General features: G+C 39.5%; 1 protein-coding gene and 1 long non-coding RNA gene across 7 annotated transcripts in view; one reads left to right on the plus strand and one right to left on the minus strand.

The window, feature by feature from the left end:
• Positions 1–21533, plus strand: part of HECW1 (HECT, C2 and WW domain containing E3 ubiquitin protein ligase 1) — a 481203-nt gene that overhangs the window by 41654 nt on the left and 418016 nt on the right. The window lies entirely within an intron of this gene.
• LOC113891322 overlaps positions 9282–21533 on the minus strand; it is a 29938-nt gene continuing 17686 nt past the window's right edge. The window contains exon 3 of the long non-coding RNA XR_003510724.1: positions 9282–9691. This is a non-coding gene — a long non-coding RNA (uncharacterized LOC113891322). The remainder of the gene's footprint in view (positions 9692–21533) is intronic.

Raw genomic sequence — 21533 nt, forward strand, 5'->3', positions numbered from 1 at the left:
TGAGGCAGCTGTCTACCACAGAGACTGACCCTGGAAGGGCTGAAGGCACCACTGAGGTTGAGTGTGGATAGCACTCCCAACAGCTGGGCCACATCAGCACACATATCTCTTTGTCAGTCACATGCCACATGCCACATGCCAGGTGCTCCCCGGGTATTATCTCATCTTCCCTATTATCCCTAATTTAATATTTTCATCAATTTACAGATGTGGAAACTGAAGTTCAGAGAGGTTAACTTGGTTGCCTAAGAATGGATCAGTAGATAGGCAGATAAACAGTGTTGAATATTTAAATTCAGTTTCAAGTTTAAAGCCTGTGTGCTTTGTATTTCCTTTGGGAATGGATCAACCAAGTTAGAAGAGGAACATGAATTGAGAGTCAGAAAACAAGTGTTGGCTGACTCTGCTAACTCAAAGTAGACCTCAATTGTCAAGCACCTTAATAAATGTGAATGAGTTTCAAAGCACACGAATTACTCAGTCTTGTTAAAATGCAGATTCTGATCCAGTAGGTCCCAGTGGGGCCTGAGATTCTGCATTTCTAACAAGCACTCAGATGATGCCAAAGCTGCTGGCATCTGAGGTCTCAGATCTTAAGTCTCCTCTGGCTCTGAAACTCAGTGGGTGTCAAACATGTAGGGACAGCCCTTCCTTGCATAAGAATTCCAGTTGGTAAATTTTGAAGAAATTAAGGAAATAGAAAATTACCATTATAACACCCCGATAACAGTTGTTTCATGTGAGATCTGTGGATGGATGCTGAAATTAGACCATAAAAGTGTGAAGAGGAACAGGATATTTATATAGTATCGAAGCATCTCCCCCGAGGATTTATTGATCACAGAGGAAAAAGGTAAGTTTGTTGGTTTCCTTTTCTCCTCTTCCTCCTGTCTGGTAGAAGCAAAGATTTGAAACCACAGACCACTTGTAGCTACAACATACAGTACTTATTAAGTAGGTACTATTTTTAAGGACAAACTAGAGCTCAAGCAGGAAACAGGCAGTTAAAAAATAACACAAATCAGGGAAAGGACCGCCAAAGAAGCACACAGACTTTCCTATACTTCTCTTTTTATACTCTGTTTCCTCCCTGTGGAGCCTGATTGGCTATGCCCTATGCAGGTAGGGGATGTACTGTCCCTGGGGTCTGATTGGTTTGACCATATGCAAATAGGGGATTATACTAGCATTCACCCAATTAGTTGCACCAAGGACCAATCAGAGGAAAACAACAGAACGGGAAAGACTAGAGATCGCTTCAAGAAAATTAGAGATACCAAGGGGACATTTCATGCAAAGATGGGCTCAATAAAGGACAGAAATGGTATGGACCTAACAGAAGCAGAAAATATTAAGAAGAGGTGGCAAGAAGACACAGAAGAACTGTACAAAAAAGATCTTCATGACCAAGATAGTGGAGGTGATGGAATTCCAGTTGAGCTATTTCAAATCCTGAAAGATGATGCTGTGGAAGTGCTGCACTCAATATGCCAGCAAATTTGGAAAACTCAGCAGTGGCCACAGGACTGGAAAAGGTCAGTTTTCATTCCAATCCCAAAGAAAGGCAGTGCCAAAGAATGCTCAAACTACTGCACAATTGTACTCATCTCACACGCTAGTAAAGTAAATTCTCCAAGCCAGGCTTCAGCAATACGTGAACCGTGAACCTCCAGTTGTTCAAGCTGGTTTTAGAAAAGACAGAGGAACCAGAGATCAAATTGCCAACATCTTCCGGATCATGGAAAAAGCAAGAGAGTTCCAAAAAAACATCTATTTCTGCTTTATTGACTATGCCAAAGCCTTTGACTGTGTGGATCACAATAAACTGTGGAAAATTCTGAAAGAGATGGGAATACCAGACCACCTGGCCTGCCTCTTGAGAAACCTGTATGCAGGTCAGGAAGCAATGGTTAGAACTGGACATGGAACAACAGACTGGTTCCAAATAGGAAAAGGAGTAGGTCAAGGCTGTATATTGTCACCCTGCTTATTTAACTTATATGCAGAGTACATCATGAGAAATGCTGGGCTAGAAGCACAAGCTGGAATCAAGATTGCCGGGAGAAATATCAATAACCTCAGATATGCAGATGACACCACCCTTATGGCAGAAAATGAAGAGGAACTAAAAAGCCTCTTGATGAAAGTGAAAGAGGAGAGTGACAAAGTTGGCTTAAAGCTCAACATTCAGAAAACTAAGATCATGGCATCTGGTCCCATCTCTTCATGGGAAATAGATGGGGAAACAGCGGCTGACTTTATTTTTCTGGGCTCCAAAATCACTGCAGATGGTGATTGCAGCCATGAAATTAAAAGTCCCTTACTCCTTGGAAGGAAAGTTATGACCAACCTAGATAGCATATTCAAAAGCAGAGACATTACTTTGCCAACAAAGGTCCGTCTAGTCAAGGCTATGGTTTTTCCAGTGGTCATATATGGATGTGAGAGTTGGACTGTGAAGAAAGCTGAGCACCAAAGAATTGATGCTTTTGAACTGTGGTGTTGGAGAAGACTCTTGAGAGTCCCTTGGACTGCAAGGAGATCCAACCAGTCCATTCTAAAGGAGATCAGTCCTGGGTGTTCATTGGAAGGACTGATGCTAAAGCTGAAACTCCAGTACTTTGGCCACCTCATGCGAAGAGTTGACTCATTGGAAAAAACTCTGATGCTGGGAGGGATTGGGGACAGGAGGAGAAGGGGATGACAGAGGTTGAGATGGCTGGATGGCATCACTGACTCGATGGACGTGAGTTTGAGTGAACTCCGGGAGTTGGTGATGGACAGGGAGGCCTGGCGTCCTGTGATTCATGGGGTCAAAAAATCAGACACGACTGAGCAACTGAACTGAACTGAACTGAACTGAGGACCAATCAGGGAAAGGGGTGTGCTTTGGGCATGTTTTCTTTCCAGAGGTTCTCACTCCGGTCCCTCACTTCCCCTTGCATGGGCCTTTTTTTTTTTAAAAAACCTGCTGGGTGTTTGTGCCATCTTGGACTCTCTTTTATGTTCTAACTACCTGACAAGTTTATACCCGATTTCATCTTAACCAAGTGACCAAGTTGATATCACCACTAGTAAGATATAGGATGCACTGAGAGGCACATGTCACTAATGAGTATACTTACGCAAAACACAGAACCTCAGTCTAATCATGAGGAAGTATTAGACCCAAATTGAAGGATGTTCTACAAGATAACTGACAAGAGTTCTGTAAAAGTATCAAGGCCATGAAAGGCAGCAGAATGTTGGAGAATTGCTACAGATTAGTGGACGTGACCGGAGAAGGCAATGGCACCCCACTCCAGTACTCTTGCCTGGAAAATCCCATGGACGGAGGAGCCTGGTAGGCTGCAGTCCATGGGGTCGCAAAGAGTCGGACACGACTGAGTGACTTCACTTTCACTTTTCACTTTCATGCATTGGAGAAGGAAATGGCAACCCACTCCAGTGTTCTTGCCTGGAGAATCCCAGGGATGGGGGAGCCTGGTGGGCTGCCGTCTCTGGGGTCGCACAGAGTCAGACACGACTGAAGTGACTTAGCAGCAGCAGCAGCAGCATACCTCGTCTCGCTGCCTCCCCACCCTACCCTAGAACTCAGTTTGAAATCATTGTGGCAATTTTAGGTATCTTCGTAACATTACTGACTCTGGAGATTTTTACAGTCAAAAATAATGATAAAAAGCATTTATTTTGTTTACTGCAAACCAGGTACTGTGCTAAATGCTTTAAATATCTCATCTCATTATTCTTCTTAATAACCCTCTTTTTGTGAATTTACAGGAAAGAAAATATTTAGAGAAATAAAATAGCTCGCTCAAGTTCACAGAATAATTTGTGATGCCAGGATTTAAATTGAGGTTATTTAAGTTCAGGACCTAAGTTTTAAGTTACATTGTCTGCAACACTGCTTTAAAATATTAACAATTGATTTCAGATAGATTTATTTTTAACATGGAAGAGTATCGTCATTGAACCAACATTTTAAAGATGAGAGCAGCAGAATGATCAAGAAATCAGTCAGTAGCTTTTGATCCTCAGCCCAGTACAGGCAAAGCAGAGAATCCCGAGAAGATGGGTGTCTTGAGCAACCCCTAAAAATCATGGCCTTGAGCCACTGAGCTTAGGAGGGTAGGATGGGAGATGAAGGACTTTGATACTTGTCCCTGAGCATCTCCCATGGACCTCTGTAGTCTCTCTCCCATCTTCACTTGATGGATGGCTGGCTAGATAATTGGTTGTGGACCCTGGCTGACTCCCACGTGGGCAGACGTCAAGAGGTCTCCAGTGACTCTGCATATGTACAATAAATACAGAGAGGGACTTACCTACCAGTTCAGTGGTTAAGACTGTGCTTGCACTGCAGGGAATGAGGGTTCGATCCCTATGCACAAAACTAAGATTCCCACGTGCTTGCTGCATGGCCAAAACATTAAAAAAAAAAAAAAAACATAGTTGTACAGAAAAGAAAAAGAAAATATGGTTCTTGTGCTCTTCCCAGACTTTCTCTAAGCACTCCCAGCTCTGACTGCACAAATGTCCCCATGGTTCCAAGCAGAGGCTGAAGGAGCGAGATTGAGGGACTGAAAGATCTCAGTAGTTTGAACAGAATCCCTAACTCACCACAGAATCCTATGTCTTTTCACCTCCAGGTGACACTCAGGGAGGACAACATTTATCTTAGATTTGGGGGATTTATAGGACAAAGTTTATATTATTTAGTACTGTGTTTGGCACACAGAATGATTTATACTTTCATTTGATAAATATGAGCAAATAATAAGAAATTTTAACTGAAGTTATCTGAAAGGAAATAGCAGGGCAGATTGGTGGGATATGGAGTGTTTAGAGAAAACACATAAAATAGAATTAATTGAAACAGAAGAGACATTTAAACACAACCCAGCTAGCAACCTCAAGGAAAGTTGAGGGGGATACTGTGCTAAAAAAGTAGACAGCTATGAAAAAGGAAATTGAAAATTTGGTTACTGAGAGTCCTACCAATATTGGCAACAAATACCAATTAAACACTGCTAAAAATTGAAGTGGGAATTTTGAAACTAATTTGAGGAACGTTCACAGAACGTAGAGTGAAAATATAAATAAATAAAAATTATAAAAGATAAGTGAGAGGATAGACTTAGTGTCTCTGACATATGTTTATTCCCCTCATCCACTCTAACATAGAGCAGATGGAGAAGTGGTAATATTTAAAGATACATAAAAGAGAATTTATCTGCACTGAAGAAAGATCTGAGGTTTCTGCTGAAAAAGTCCTCCCAAGCCTCTGTAGGGTACTGAAAAAGACAGGCACATATATGTATCCTAACAATGTTTTAATTTCACGGGTAAAGAGAAGAATCCTATAAACATTTAAATTTTATAAATGGAAGAGACCAGCAGTGTTGTCAGTTAGCCATACTGCCTGATGACAAAAGGAGGTTCACTAGGATTGTGGACCTAGAGTACTGCGTAGAGACAAACCAGGATTTATACCGCACGCAAGAAATACACCTGGGGCATGTCAGTACCTAGGAAATAGTCTGTCAGTGGCACTATTTCTGGAAAAAATATTCATTAAAATCCATCGGAATGCTGAACCAATGAAAGGGGAAGTGCATGCGAGAAACAGTTATAAGCACTGAAACTGGTGATTTCATTGATAAGCCAAAATATGTTTTGAAACATATATTTGTGGAATTTTAATATAACTGTGAACAAAAAATCCTTATATAAGACACGTAAATTAACATCATAATAACAATCTGGAACTGAGGTTCCAAATGATTTTTAAAAATTACGTAGTGGAGAGACAAATATTTAATATTTACTTTTTTGAGAGCTTTAGATTACTCTTTATTGTTATTTTCATAGACTCTGATTCTTGTTTTATGGATCAATTCTCTTATGTAAAGGCATGCATTATCTTTTTTTCCCGATGCTGTTAGTTTTCTTCTGCTCCTTGATGTGTTTCTTCCAAATTCTTTTAACCTACCTATTTGTTTTGATCTCTGTGTTTCTCTGGTTCAAATATCTTGTCATCCTTGGCCATCTGGTCATATTTAAGAATAAGGATTAGTCCATCAATCGGTGGGCTTCACTTCATTGGAAGACCGCCTCTAACCCTCCCATATGTAGCTGTTTCCCTTGAGCTGGTCATTTGCTCCCGGAGAATAAGCCTCCAGACTTCCTCCTGTGACAGAATTTGACTGTAGGGTTCTGGGAGCCGAGACAGGCAGGCTCAGCATCCTCTAGTTCAGCAGTGCACCTCTCCCCGCCTCTGTGTCTGCTGCCTCGAAATTTAGAGCTGCTTTTCAAAAGTTTCCTCTGAAAATAAACTATTTATTGCTGCGGTGGGGGAGAGACCAAATTTCCCTGCATGCACTTTCTCCTATTTTTGTCCCCTTGTTGGTCTCACCTTTCAGTTCTAGAACTTTTTTTGATTCTGTGATGTGAACTGGCTTTTTCCCTGCTGATTGCCTTTTCTTTGGGCTTGTTCTTTGCTTCTTGCCTTTTAATTTAAGTAACATCTCCATACCATCCATTGTTCAAAAAAAAAAAAAAAGTGGATTATCTCTCATTCATTGTTATTATCTCTTGTATGTTCTTGTGGCTTTATGGCTTTTAAGTCTTCTACTGCCTTCTCATCAGCTTGGAAGAAAGGGGCAGAGCTAAAACAGTGCCTTCATTCCCTGTTTATGCATATCAATGAACTTAGGGGAAACGTTTCCACAAAAAAGCTATCCCCTACAGAGGAAAGTCTCCTTGGGATTTTATTTTTTTATTTTTTCTTTATTATTGGTTTTGCCATATATCAACATGAATCCATCCTTGGGATTTTAAATCTGTACATTATTTTGAGAAGAAAAGATTTCTTTTTACTATCCAGTTTTCCCGTCTGGGAACATTGATGAACCTACATTCAGTTCAAGTGTCCTCTGCAGCATCTTGCAGTTTTCTGTGTATGGGTCGTGCTGATCAAAGGATGGTGGGGAGTGAAGACTCTGAAGAGGCTTTGAAGAAGGACAAAGGTTCCTGACCTGACTCTGCTGAGAGCTGTGCCATCTGACAGTTTACTCAATTGTCCTGACCTCATTTTCTGCTGGTCCCAGTGGGACATAACAGTGACCTGGTGGAGTTGTTGTGAGAATTAGAAGGAGCCTGTGTGAAAAGCATACAGAATTGAGATAAAAAGCAATAATTATTATTTACTATTTTATTAACATAATATGCTTCCAGGTCCATGTGCACTTATTCTACATTTTTTGTTGTTACAGTAAATGGGAAGTTTGTGTTTAATATGTTGTGTTTTTTGATTGTCATTGAAAAGCAATTTCTCTTTGGAGGATTAGCTTTAATCCTGATATGTTACTTGACTTCCGTATCCATTCTGGTTGCATTTTTTAAAGCAATTCTTGGATTTGCATTATAATGAGGAAATGTCCAGAAAGCTCTCCATTTGAGTGCAGGCAGGTAAAAGTGTTAAGCTGTGCTGGGGTGTTTCTTAACTGAGGCTCCATAAAGGTCCGGTCATGGTCCTTCCAAAGGTCTCTGTTCTCTTACAGCTACTGTTACGGGTAGGTTCTCAGATGTATTTTTGCAGAGTAATGTTTCTTACACAGTGAAACAATATTTTGTGAAATTTTAGGAGTTATCTTTTTTATATTATATAAGCTTTGAAATATCGAAAGAAGATATTTAACCTCAGAACTGGAACACTAGAACACCTCTGACCCACGAGTGGACCTGTCCCTGACCAGGATTCTTGGACTCCTTAATCAATAGAAACTGGAAAGAGATCAGATGAAAAAGTCAGCCAAGGCTTTACTGGGACTCTTGTTGCAGCACAAACAAGAAACAGGTGCCCTTGCTTGCTTCCTAATGTGAGGGGGTGTTGAGCTTGTCTCTTAAATGGAGTGAAGATAGGGGCCGATCCATGGGTCCAACTGAGGGGTGGCGTGGGTGGTCTGCTCACCCCCTTGGTGGGGCTATGTGCAAGAATCATGTGCAGAGCTTTTGTTCTGGACATCTCAGAAGTGGCAGCTGGGTTTTTGGTCTCTTTGTATCTTGTTCTTAATTTGTCCCAACTGGTGCATGTACACAGTTACTTTTAGTCCCTTTTAGTTTCTTTATATTCTGTTGCTAGAGGAGACATATGTCCAAGTGCAAGCAAGAATCAAAGGGTTCCAGGCCCCAGCCTGTCACACCTGCCACCACTCTGGGTCTGGGGTTTGGATTTTGCATGTCCTTCCAAGGAGTACAGACTGCAAACCCGAGACTGTGGCTGAGTCCTTAGTGAGCCTGCCTTTTGCTTTCAAACCATGCAGTACATCCATGTTACCTAACAGCCCCCCGGGTACCTGACTAACTAGTAACATAACCTTCCAATTAACTAACCTGTGCTTCACTTTACCTAATGAGATAACATACAGGAAAATTCCTAAAAAGTATGGAAGTACGTATCACTATAAATGTCCTTGTGAAGATGCATTATATTGCAGTCAAATTTAACAGCTCTTTCGAATGTCCTCAAAAACATAAAATTGTTTAAAATAAACAATAAAGAACATACCGCGGAGATTAGGGTCCATGGCAACTGGAAACGGGAAGAGCAAAGAGGGCTTTGGGGATCAAAAAAGCTTTAGAACTCAGAGACATTTTTTGTATAACAAACAACATGTAAAGAAGAACACATAGAAAGTATGGGGTAAAATTAGAGTACAGGGACAATTCTATGTTATAAGAATCTAAGTTTATCAAAAATGACCATGCAATTTTATGGAAATTAACTTTTATTTTTGCCAAAGAATTATAAATATATGTTATTTAAACATGTGAAGATCAATTTATATATGTTGGTTGATAGATTTATTTGGTATGTATTCCTATATTCATTGAGTATTAAATTAATGTTTTGCTTTTTATCTATGATAATTATATTTGCTCCAAGATAATAAAAGTTGGCAGGCATTTATCATGGAATACAGCAAACACCTATTTTATGAAATGGGCTTGGTAGAAACCCTTGCAGTCACCAGCTTGCTGTGCCTAGATAGATCCTTCCAGCCTTGTGTGCCCACTGTCATCACACAGGTATAATGTTTGATAAATTTATGAATGAGTAGAAAAGGCATCTGCTCAATAAAGGCTTTTATTCATGGATGAAGCCACTTGAACTGGCAAGAAACAACATTTCATTTGTCGCTTTCTCGTTTAAGTGTTTAAAACAATAAATCCAGAATAAACTGTATGACAGCTAGACAAGAAGAAAATTAGCAGCTGCAGACAAGTAAAAGAACATTTAATTAGGGAAAGTAAATTATACCAATTCTGAGCTCTGATGAAAAGGATAGATGATTAGAGAAGTTTTTTTTAAATTACTTTTTAACAAAGTTATAAAAGAAATATGTGATATCAAAAGTCTAATACATGAAAAACTATCCTATAAAGGTGAAATTATTCATTCCAACACTCTTTTGGTGTACCTCCCTTCAGCCTGAAGCGACTCTGAGGCTTAGTCATTCTCATACCCCCAGCATCTCTCAGGTATCTGGGCAAGATCAGGTCTCGATAGATGTTCATTGAATCAAGTGAATGAATTATGGGATGCCGTCAAGCCATTCTTTCTTCTCTCATTTTTTTTTAATTGGCCATTATTAATCAATGGTTAATTTTTCTATCTTTGGAAAGATACCTATGGAAAGATATAGAAAGATGAAATTAGGGAATAAAATTTATAATAAATATGAATTTTCATTTTATGATGATGAAATAAAAGTGACAGATATTTCAGCAGTGATACAACTGTAATGTCAGGGAGATATATAAAACTTGTCTATTTCTGTGTTTGGTTCTGTTAGTACCAAAAAAGATAAACTGACATTGTAAACCGTCACCAGTGGGGAAATGTATTAACAAGTACTAACAACATCATGGTTCATTCTTAAAAACCTTTTGTGACAGACTGTAATACAGTCATCAGATACCTCTGGCTCTCCATCTGCCTTGCATGGGATAGGATTGTACTTCCTGGCCTGTGGAAATTAGGTTTGGTCATGTGATTTACACTGGCCAGAGGGATAAAAGTGGAAGTGATCTGCGTTTATCTAGGGTGAATTTAGGAGGCTATTCACCGCATTCTCTTTCCACATAGAAGTGTTCGAGAAAGCATGTTTCACTCTGAAGCTACCATCAGTGTCTGTTTCTGATAAACGGACCTCCCTTGCCAACCCAGATGTGGCATGTAATGTGATTTAGAAAGGACACTTTGGTTAGATTTAGCCAGTGAGACCTGGGGTTGTGATTTGTTCCCACAGTGTAATTTAGCCTATCCTCAGTGATACACATTCATTCACAACTGATGTACACATACATAGGCAAAGGGCATTGTGCTAGCCATAGTGGAAGCCCATACTAGTAAGATATGCATCTTTATTTCAGAGACGTTTACCTTCAAATAGGACAGGCAGATGCACAAAAACATACCGGTCAGCCTATATAAGCACAGTAAGTACATTTACAAAATAGATTAAAAGTTGTGGGAGGTGTTGCTTTAGGTACAGTGCCTTGAATTGTCATGTCTGACTCTTTGCGACCCCATGGACTGCAGCACACCAGGCCTCCCTATCCCTCACCATCACCCAAAGTTTGCACAAATTTGTGTCCATTGCTTTGCCAACTCATCCTCTGATGCCCTCTTTTCCTTCTGCCCTCAATCTTTCCCAGTACCAGTGACTTTTCCAATGAGTTAGCCATTTGGATCAGATGGCCAAAATACTGGAGTTTCGGCTTCAGTATCAGTCCTTCCAATGAGTATTTAGGGTTGATTTCCCTTAAGATTGACTGGTTTGATCTCCCTGCTGTCCACGGGACTCTCAGTCTTCTTCTTCAGCATGACAGTTTGAAGGCATCAATTCTTTGGTGCTCTGCCTTCTTTATGGTCCAGCTCTCACAACTGTATGTGACCACTGGGAAGACCACAGCCTTGACTATGGATGGTTGTCAACAGAGTAATGTCTCTGCTTTTCAACACACTGTCTAGGTTTGTCATAGTTTTCCTGCCAAGAAGCAAACATTTTCTGATTTCATGGCTGCAATCACCATCCCCAGTGATTTTAAAGCCCAAGAAGAGGAAATCTGTCTCTACTTCCACCTTTCCCCCCTCTATTTGCCATGAAGTAATGTGGCCAGATGCCATAATCTAAGCTTTTTTGGTATTTAGTTTTAAGCTGGATCTTTTACTCTCCTTCACCCTCATCAACAGGCTCTTCAGTTCCTCTTTGCTTTCTGCCATTAGAGTGGTATCAACTGCATATCTGAGGTTGTTGATGTTTCTCCCAGCTGTCTTGATTCCAGCTTGTAACTTATCCAGAATTTCTCATGATGTGCTCAGCATATAAATTAAACAAACAGGATGACAGCAGACAACCCTGTTGTACTCCTTTCTCAATCTTGAACTAATCAGTTCAGAATTAAAAATCTTTAAACTCATAGCTTCCTAGTTGAAAACATATTCTTATCAGTAGCTTCTATTAATATCAAATACTCAGATGATATTTTAATAGCAGATTCAGTCCTCTGGCTGTATTAAGACTAGAGTAAGAAAAAATTGAAATGTTTTCTTTTTGACATACACTGTATACATTTTCTCTGTGTGGACCATTAAAGTAATAATTTTGATTCACATTGACATGAAGCCATTGCTCTACTCTTAAGCTAATTAATTACTGCATGAAATTATGCACTGAATTGCCCTGTCCCAGGGTTTACTTTTATAGGGGTAGAATTGATATATTCTTTTCAAAATCAAATTCATTCTCATCCACAAATATGTAGAGCACAGATTTTGGTCTTTTTCCGATCTGAGTTCTTGCTCCCCAACTGTTAAGAGGTGAAGTCTTAGGCTAGTAACTCTCATGTATAAGACTTTTAGTTTTCTTGTCTATAGTCTAGAAGTAAAGCTCCCATCTTTGAAGCTTCTTGTGAGCATTGATAAGTTAAATCAGAAATCGTTCTGTGCTTATATAGTAATCATTCAAGAACTGTTTATTCAGATCAGATCAGATCAGTCACTCAGTCGTGTCCGACTCTTTGCGACCCCATGAATCGCAGCACGCCAGGCCTCCCTGTCCCTCACCAACTCCCGGAGTTCACTCAGACTCACGTCCATCGAGTCGGTGATGCCATCCAGCCATCTCATCTTCCGTCATCCCCTTCTCCTCCTGCCCCCAATCCCTCCCAGCATCAGAGTCTTTTCCAATGAGTCAATTCTTCACATGAGGTGGCCAAAGTACTGGAGTTTCAGCTTCAGCATCACTCCTTCCACAGAACACCCAGGACTGATGTCCTTTAGAATGGATTGGTTGGATCTCCTTGCAGTCCAAGGGACTCTCAAGAGTCTTCTCCGATACCACAGTTCAAAAGCGTCAATTCTTTGGCACTCAACCTTCTTCACAGTCCAACTCTCACATCCATACATGACAAACAGTACTAATTCATACTGTTATTCATTACATTTTCTTTTTCTATAGTCACATTGTTTATAACATTTCTTAAAGTTAAAAGGCAATAAGTTTTGATCCATATGGGTGATTATCATTCATAAACAGTAAATCAGTCAGATGTTAGAAAGATATATTGGTTTTCCAATGTTCTTTGAGATTCTTTATTTTTTTTTTTTTCAGAATCATTTTTAACATTTTAATAGATTTACTTTTGTCTTTTTCTCCTATACAGTTTTACATAGAAAGTGCTATAATTACAGAACAAAAAATTTTACATCACATCTTTAATTCATGGTTTTGAGTGCCTTAATTTTTTTTCTTGCATGTTTATTATATTAATAGAACTTTTAGAAAAATAGCAAGTAAAAGAAATCAAGTAGCAGGGAAAGAAAACAGTCAAGGTAACTTATCTCAAGATCTGGAAATAACTACTATTAATATTAATACTTTGATAAATGTCCTGAAAGCATTTTTTGTGTCTTTGTGTGTGTTCACAAAATATGTGTATATATGTGTGTGTGTGTGTGTGTGTGTGTATATATATATATATAAATGAAAAGGAGATCACATTCTGCTTTTCAAAAATTTATTTCACAAACACCTTCCACATGAATATTCCACACAGTCCTTTTCTATGGCTGCGTGTGTGGCATGTTTTAAGTTGCTCCTTCAGGCCCTCCTCTACCCTTTCATCCTGCCTGTGCCTAGGGACTGGCTCGAATGGACCACACCAATGGGCTTCCCTGCCCTCTGGGATCATCCAGTGGGGACCTCCAGCATGAGATCAGTGAGGGGAAGGCAAGCAAAGCAGGGTTTGTTTTTTTTTTTTTAACTACTACGCCCTTTTGGGGTCACTGGGGGGTTGCTGAGTCCCCAGCCCAGGTCACAGTCATTTCCACACAGCTACCTCTTTCTAGATTTAGTTATATCCCCTCTAGGGCTTCCCTGGTGGCTCAAATGGTAAAGAATCTGCCTGCAATGCAGGAGACCCAGGTTCAATCCCTAGGTCAGGAAGATCCCCTAGAGAAGGGAATGGCTACTCAATCCAGTATTCTTGCTTGGAGAATCCCATGGACAGAGGAGCCTGGCAGGCTGCAGTTTATGGGATCATATGAATTGGACTCTACTGGCAGACTAACACTTTCAGGCATAATAATGCAGCCCTATTGTTACCAGTTTCAGCACCACCCCTTATGGTTAGTTTACTTTTGTAAATGGTTCCTTTTAAAAAATTTTCAAACTCCCCAATATGAGTGTCCCATCTAGTTCCTCCTAGAACCCTTGATTTACACACTCAGCAAGAGGTTCTCAGACTGCAGTGTGCATGCATCAGAATCACTTGGAATGTTTCTTAAAGCAAGGATTGCTGGCATAACCCTCAAGTATTTGTGATTCAGTAGGTCTGGGAAGAGCCAGAGAACTTGTATTTTTTAACATGTTTTCAGATGATGCTTGCAGGGACCACACTTTGAGAACCATTGCACTAAACATTTGTTCCGTTGTGTGAATCTGACAGTTTATATCCATTTTCCTTTATCAAGTAACTCTGACATTTATATCCTTTTAACTAAATTACACTAAAATTAGTTTCCTTCAAAAATTTTCCTAAAGGTAGAGCTTGGGTCCATGTGTATGCACACTTTTTTGGCCTTTATTGCCAGATTGTCCATCAGAAGCTTTTTATAAGTTTATAATTCTACCAAAATATACACTATTAAAAGTCAACATTTCCATGTAACTTTGCAAATATAGTAGAGTATTTTATCATTCATTAAAATCCCTGCCAGTTGATAGATGAGAAAATGAAGCTGTTGTTTTACTTCAAGCTATTTTGGTAAGCAGTGAGATTAAACATTGAAAGGACTGATGCTGAAGCTAAAACTCCAAAACTTTGGCCACCTGATGTGAAGAACTGACTCATTGGAAAAGACCTTGATGCTGGGAAAGATTGAAGGCGGGAGGAGAAGGGGATGACAGAGGATGAGATGGCTGGATGGCATCACTGACTCAATACATGAGTCTGAGTAAACTCCGGAAGTTGGTGATGGACCGGGAGGCCTGGCGTGCTGCAGTCCATGGGGTCGCAAGGAGTCAGACACGACTGAGCGACTGAACTGAACTGAAATTAAACAGTTTTGCATATACTTTTGTGAATCTGCTCTTACTGGTGGCATCTTCATGACCTTTGCCCATTTTTCTACACATCAATTTGTTGTTTTATAATTTCAGCTACTCTTTATTTGTAAAGAATACCAACGTTTTATACATGTTTTCAATATTTCACCTTATTTCTTCTTTGCCTTTAAATTTCTATGATTATTTTTCAGACAAAGAATTTTTTCCTTCTATAGTCAGACTTCTCAACTCTTCACTTTATGGTGCTGGGTTTTAGCCTTATGGTTAGAAAACAAAAGCCATGTTTATGCCCTACCGGATATAACTATCTCTGTGGCTTTTTAAAAAATAATTTTATTTATGTATTTATTTTTGGCTGTGCTGGGTCTTCACTGCTGCTTGGGCTTTTACCTGGTTGTAGGAAGTGAGGGCTACTCTCTAGTTGTCTTGGGCAAGCTTCTTATTGTGGTGGCTTCTTTTGTCATGGAGCATGGGCTGTAGGGCACAGGCTCGATAATTTTAGCAAACGGGCTTAGCTGCTCCGCAGCATGTGGGATCCTCCTGGATCAGAGATAGAACCTGTCACCTGCACTGGCAGGCTGGTTTTTTACCACTGAGCCATTAGGGAAGCCCCTCTGTTTTTTAATTAATACTTTCATTGATTTCTTTTTTGTGTTTTAGTGTTTAGACCTTTAAAAATTTTATTGAAGTATAGTTGATTATCAATGTTCTGTGTATTTAGACTTTATCTTGATAAGATAGTTTTCCCTTCATAAATGTCCTAGAACCACTTGTTGGGTAATTGATTCATGCTCCATCATTTGAAAATGCCATTTTTATCAATTACAGTTAATACATTTAACAGTGTACCAGGGTTTGCTCTTAACATTTTTTTGTTCCATGAGTCTATTGGCCCTTGTCCCACTTTTAATTTTACCAACATTTTAAATGCTTTTAATGCATCTCATTAATTTTGTCTCTCCCTCCTCCCCCACCGCCAAACATCTTTAGCAACTATAATGACTTCCAAAGAAAATGTTATTTTGTCTCATCTCAGGCCAGTAAAATTGTGTCACATTTCACTTCAAGAGCAAATTCTTCCTTTCATGAGTTTCAGCTCTTCAACTACTTTGGCCTATCTATAGTACAGCCCTTTTGTCCATTGATTTCTTTTATTTTAGTTACCTTATTGAATTGACTTACCTTATTTAGTTTTTGTAACTTATCTCTCCCTCATTTGTATAGCTTAATTATCCTTCTGAATCACCAACTTTGTTGAGGGGATGTGGCCTCCAGGTGTGTGTTTCCCCTGGACCCCCAGGGTAGGGAGTGATGCAAGGCTGGAGGGGCTGCTGGGGCCTTTGAAAGCTCAGGGCCCAGGGCAGGGGTCTCTCCTGCCGGGTCCATGTGGAGCTGTGTGTCCTAACTGATTGAGAGAGAGAATCGGGAAGGAAGAGTGATAAAATAATTTGATATAATGTCACTTTAACAAAAAGTGCTGTTACTTACTGGTTTCTATGATACTGCTTTTTTTAGATTACCTTATTTATTTTTTTTAATGCTATTGATACAATTATTTTCTCTTTATTCTGTTTAATGGAATTCATATCAATAATGGTTTAGACTTAGCCTGAAAATGACAAGAGCTGATGGAGAGAAGACTGGCTAGATATTGTCAGATGGGCTGAAGGCCAACCTGGGTGCTTGGAGGCGAGAATAGTTGGCATGTGTTTTTCCTTGGGCTTCTCCCTGTTTCACTCTGCTCAGCTAAGCACATCCTAGTTATTTATTTTTTAAAGCACGTCCTATTTATGATCAGCCTCTCCACCCAGATACTCCCTGGCCCCTTTTCCTGCTTGTCCATCACTTGATAGACTATATGTTTTCCTAATTATTTCATTTATTGGCGCTGTCACCAACTATTTTCTGTATCCTCCACCAGAATGGAAGCTGCATGAGTCTTGGGTGTTTTATTTATTTCCTTCTCTGTGTATCTTCACCATTGAAAATAGCACATTTTAAGTGGGCTCAAAAGTATTTAACTAAGTGAGTGAAAGCCTGGACCCTTTCCTGCCAGAGAAGTCCTTCATTTTATACACACACACAGACACACACACACCCTTCATCAGACTGAGACTTAACTTTGGGACTCAACTAATTGACCAGCTCTTACAGAAAGCTCTCTGTCTTAATTTCCTCCTTCAGGCTGGCTTCCCCTCCTCAGATAGCCTGTCATAACTGTGTGGGCAATAGTGCAGTGTACCCATCTGCTCCCTACCTGCCTGACCCTGTGTGACTGGCTCTGAAGCCTCTAGATCCTTGGTGATTACGATGCTTGGTTCATAGGTCTGGTCACCATCTGTTCAATGAACTAATTCAAAAATTTGTAAAGTTCTTAAATCAGAACCATCACCAGTGGATAAATGATGCAAGGAGATATCTTTTTATCTTGTTTTGGCTAAGAAAGCTATTTCAAAGAAAGCTTTCAGATAATGCAAACTTGTGAGGTAGTAAGGGCCCCGTTCCTAGAAGTATTCAAGCATTGGCTGGAGATCAGCTGTCAGTAGGCATCGTGGAGATGATTACTACCTTCATTCTCTTGGCAGGTGAGGTCCCTGTGTCACTAAGATCCAGTGTTTCTGTTATTCCTGGCTAATTAAGCTTATGCTTTTAATTTTTCCTTTCATTTTTATCCTCGACCTAGTTCCCTTTATTCATTTCTTTACAGAGTTCATTTGTCATGTTGCTTGCATGCTTGCGTGTCCTCTTAATGATGAGTGCAGCTACCATCCATCTCCTGATAATTCCTTGGGAGATGCTGTTGCCTCTCATCTGCTTGCTCCTTTCAGAGCCCATTTGTCTTTATTTAATATGCAAATATGATGGAAGCATCTGTCACTTGCTCTGTGATCTCCTTTTTCATAAATGATGCAAGGAGAAAAAATGATTCCACATTATTAAACACCCCAAACAGTTAGATGTCCATTTCAGTGAATGTCAAGATTTATCGATTAGGATATTTATCTCTTTGTTGAATTGCTTTTTACTAATTTCTGTTTGCTTCATTTTGTTTTACAAAACAAATTAAAATTTTAAATGGTAAAAAATAAATCTAAGATAATTTTAAACATGTATTTATCAGTATATTGGCTTCCTGGGGCTGCCATAACAAATTACCACAAACTTGGTGGTGTAAATGACAAAAATTTATTCTCAAGGTCTGGAGGCCAAAAGTCTGAAGTCAAGGGGTTACAAAGCTGTGTCCCCCTCCAAGTCTCTGGGTTAAGTCAGTTCCCGGCCTCTTCTCACTTCTGGTAATTCGAGGAGTTCCTTAACTGGTTGCTACATGGGTCCCATCTCTGTCTCCTCCTCTTTCCTCTGTCTCTTTTCTGTGTATCTCTTCTAAGGATGCTTGTCACTGGATTGTGGCCCACTTGGATAATCCAGAATGTTCTTCTCATCTTAAGACCCATAACTTAATTAATTACATGTGCACACTTTCCCCAAATATGGCCACACTCATAGTCCCCGTGAATTTGGATGTGGACATATCCCCACCATGGGGGCTACCATTCATGCCATTACAGGCAGTAAACCAGGAGATCTTGTAGGCAGAAAAGGAAACTGAGTAGGATTTCACTGGTGACCCTGGGGATGCCACTTACTACTGAGCTCTTGTTTACTCACTAAGTTGTGCTCTACTCTTTTGGACCCCATGGATTGTAGCCCGCCAGGCCCCTCCGCTCATGGAATTTCCCAGGCAAGAATACTGGAGTGGGTTACCATTTCCTTCTTCAGGGGATCTTCCCAACCCAGGGATTGAACCCACGTCTCCTGCATTTTCAGGCAGATTCTTTACCTCTCAGCCACCAGGGAAGCTGACTACTGAGTTAATATATCACATATATTATATGTATCATGAGGTTACAAAATTAGAAAACAGTGTCAAGGAAACTGTGCTTTTGAGGATGTGTGTGTATGTATGTGAATGATCAAAGCATCTTCTGACATCCAGCCTTCTTTCACTCATCACAGGTTATTCATCCAACTCAGTTATCCATAAAGGTGTAAGAGGTTTATTCTGTGATGTTTAGATCACTTTGAGAATATCACAGTGTTTTTATTTTTGCTCTTTGTGCATTCAAAAGGGATGTGGATTTCCTATATAAAATGTTTTTGCATTTCTTTGGGGTTTTTAATCCATAGACAAACGTTGTAAATCTAGTTTGTTTACTGAACTTTTTTTGGTAGTGATTTCCCTGTCAGTCAATCATGTCAGCTGTTATGAAAACATACTATGAGCTGTATATTCAGACAAGTAAGTTAGAGGCTATGTCTATCAGTCAGTTGTGTCAGAGGTAAGAAACCATGTTATAAGCCACTGCCACGTGTTGAAACTCTGGGTTCCAAAATGAATCTTCCCTTCTAACTCCTTGCCCATTCATCTATTCACTCAATTTTTCAACCACTGTCTATGAATACCCACATGGTTCAAAGCACAGCTACAGTCACTGGGTCTCAAAGATGAAAGGGACACAGTTTCAGTCACTGGGTCTCAAAGATGAAAGGGACACAGTTTCAGGCCTTACATTCTGGTGAAGATTGATGAGGAATCAGATGGTTTTAATATGCTAAGTGTTAAGCTAGAAGCTGCCCAAGATACAACGTTATCTAGTGTGAAAGAAATACCTACTCAAACTGCAAGTCAATGGTGGTCGAGGGAAGGTTGCCTGGAGGAGTTGACCCCTGAGCCAAATCTTTATTATTATTGATACTTTTAGCAAGGATGACAATTACATTAAAAAAAAATTTTTCCCTTTGCCAAAAATATGCTAATAATTGTTTAATTCACATTGCAGATTGTATGTTTCAGATTACATTTTACAGTTTATTATAGATGATAAGTTACTTGAGAGAAAGTGTAGTAGAACCCTTTGCCCATTAGAGAATAATAAAAGGAATTAAGGTGAATGACCTTAATCATTCTATAGTCATTATGGTTGTTGAGTGGAGGTGTTCATTTGAATTCTTTTTTTCAATTGAAGTATTGTTGAGTTACAATATTAGTTACAGGTGTACAGCATAGTGGTTCAATACTTTTTTATAGATTGTACTCAGAGTTATTACAAGATATTGGCTATATTCCCTGTTCTACACAATATATCCTTGTAGCTTATATTCTATTTGCATCTCTTAATCCCCTATTTTGCCCTTCCACTCTTCCGTCTCCCCATTGGTAGCCACTAGTTTGTTCTTCATATCTGTGGGTCTACTTCTTTTTTGTTATATTTTATTATATCAATTCATTTTATTTTTTAGATTCCACATATGAGTGATAACATAGAGTATTTGACTCTCTTATTTCTTACTTCTCTGAGCATTGTACCTTCCACATCCATCCATGTTGTTGCAGATGGCAAAATTTCATTCTTTCATGTTTAGCAGTATTCTGTTGTATGTTTATACATGTGTATACATACAGTATATATCACAGCTTATTTACCCATCCATCTGTTGATGGATGCTTAGGTTGCTTCCATGTCTTAGCTATTGTAAATCATACTGCTATGAACATTGGAATGCATGTATGTTTTCATTTTCTTCAGATATATACCCAGACTTCTTGATCTTAGAGAAGACTAGAAATAATCAGATGTCAGGCTGGGTAGTGGGGCCAGGAAAGACAACAGAGAAGCGTGTCTGGTCAAGAGTGATGACAGGAGCACCTGCAGAATTCAGAAATGGCTCAATAGGAATGCCAGAGATTCTGGGCAGCCACTAAAGGATGCTAGGCAGGCAAGAGGCATAATTAGAGAGGGATGTTTCAGAAAGATCCTGTGTGATCACATTCTAATAGGATGGTGGGTTAGTTTCCTAGGGCTTCTATAACAAATTCAGTGTCTTAAAACAATAGGAATTTGTTCTCTCACAGCTCTGGAAGCCAGAAATATTATGTCAAGATGTGGGTAGGACCATGCTCCTTCTAAAGGCTTTAGGGACGAATCCTTCTGTATTGTTGTCCAGCTTCTGGGGCCCCTAGGCATTCCTTGGTTTATGGCAGCATCACCCCAGTCTCCGCTTCTGTATTCATATGGGTCTCTGAGGCATTTCCCAAAGGATAGTAATTACTGAATTAAGAAGCCACTATAAATCCAGGTTGATTTCATCTGGAGATCCTTAGTTAATTCATGTACTAAGACCCTATTTCCAAATAAGGTCACAATGTGAGGTTCCAAATAGACATAAATTTGGGGGATACACGAATCAATCCATCACAGGTGGGAATAGAGATTGGAAGAGATTCTGATAATCAGATTCCAGAGGGTCCTGCGAAAATATAGAGCAGCACCTAAAAGGGGAAGGAAGGAGAGCATGGATAGGCAGGTTTCAATAAGAATGTGTTTAGGTAGAGTGAAGTAAGACAGTTTAAAAAGAAGGATGTGTGCTTATGTAAAAGATTGTAAAAATACAATCTTACAAAATTTCCTTTTACACATCTAGGTGCTTTCTATCATTTAAGTCCTAGTTCATGTGCCACTTTCTCTAATAATATTTTTTATCCTTCTCCTTATGGCGAGCACTGTGCTAAGAGTGTTGCTAGCATTAGCTCATTTAATTCTTTTATAAAAATTAATTTTTATCAGAATATACCTGCTTTACAATGTTAGTTTCTACTGTACAGCAAAATGAATCAACTATACATATACATACATCCCTTCCCTTTTGGACTTCCTTCCCATTCAGGTCACCACAGTGCATTAAGTAGAGTTCTCTGTGCTAAACAGTATGTCCTTATTATTTATCCATTTTACACATAGTATCAATAGTGTATATATGTCAGTCCCAATCTCTCATTTCCTCCCAGTCCCTTCCCCCCTTGGTGTCCACATGTTTGTTCTCTACATCTGTCTCTATTTC

This window comes from Bos indicus x Bos taurus, chromosome 4 (genome assembly GCF_003369695.1).
Source record: "Bos indicus x Bos taurus breed Angus x Brahman F1 hybrid chromosome 4, Bos_hybrid_MaternalHap_v2.0, whole genome shotgun sequence".
In the NCBI taxonomy this organism is placed as follows: Eukaryota; Metazoa; Chordata; class Mammalia; order Artiodactyla; family Bovidae; genus Bos; species Bos indicus x Bos taurus.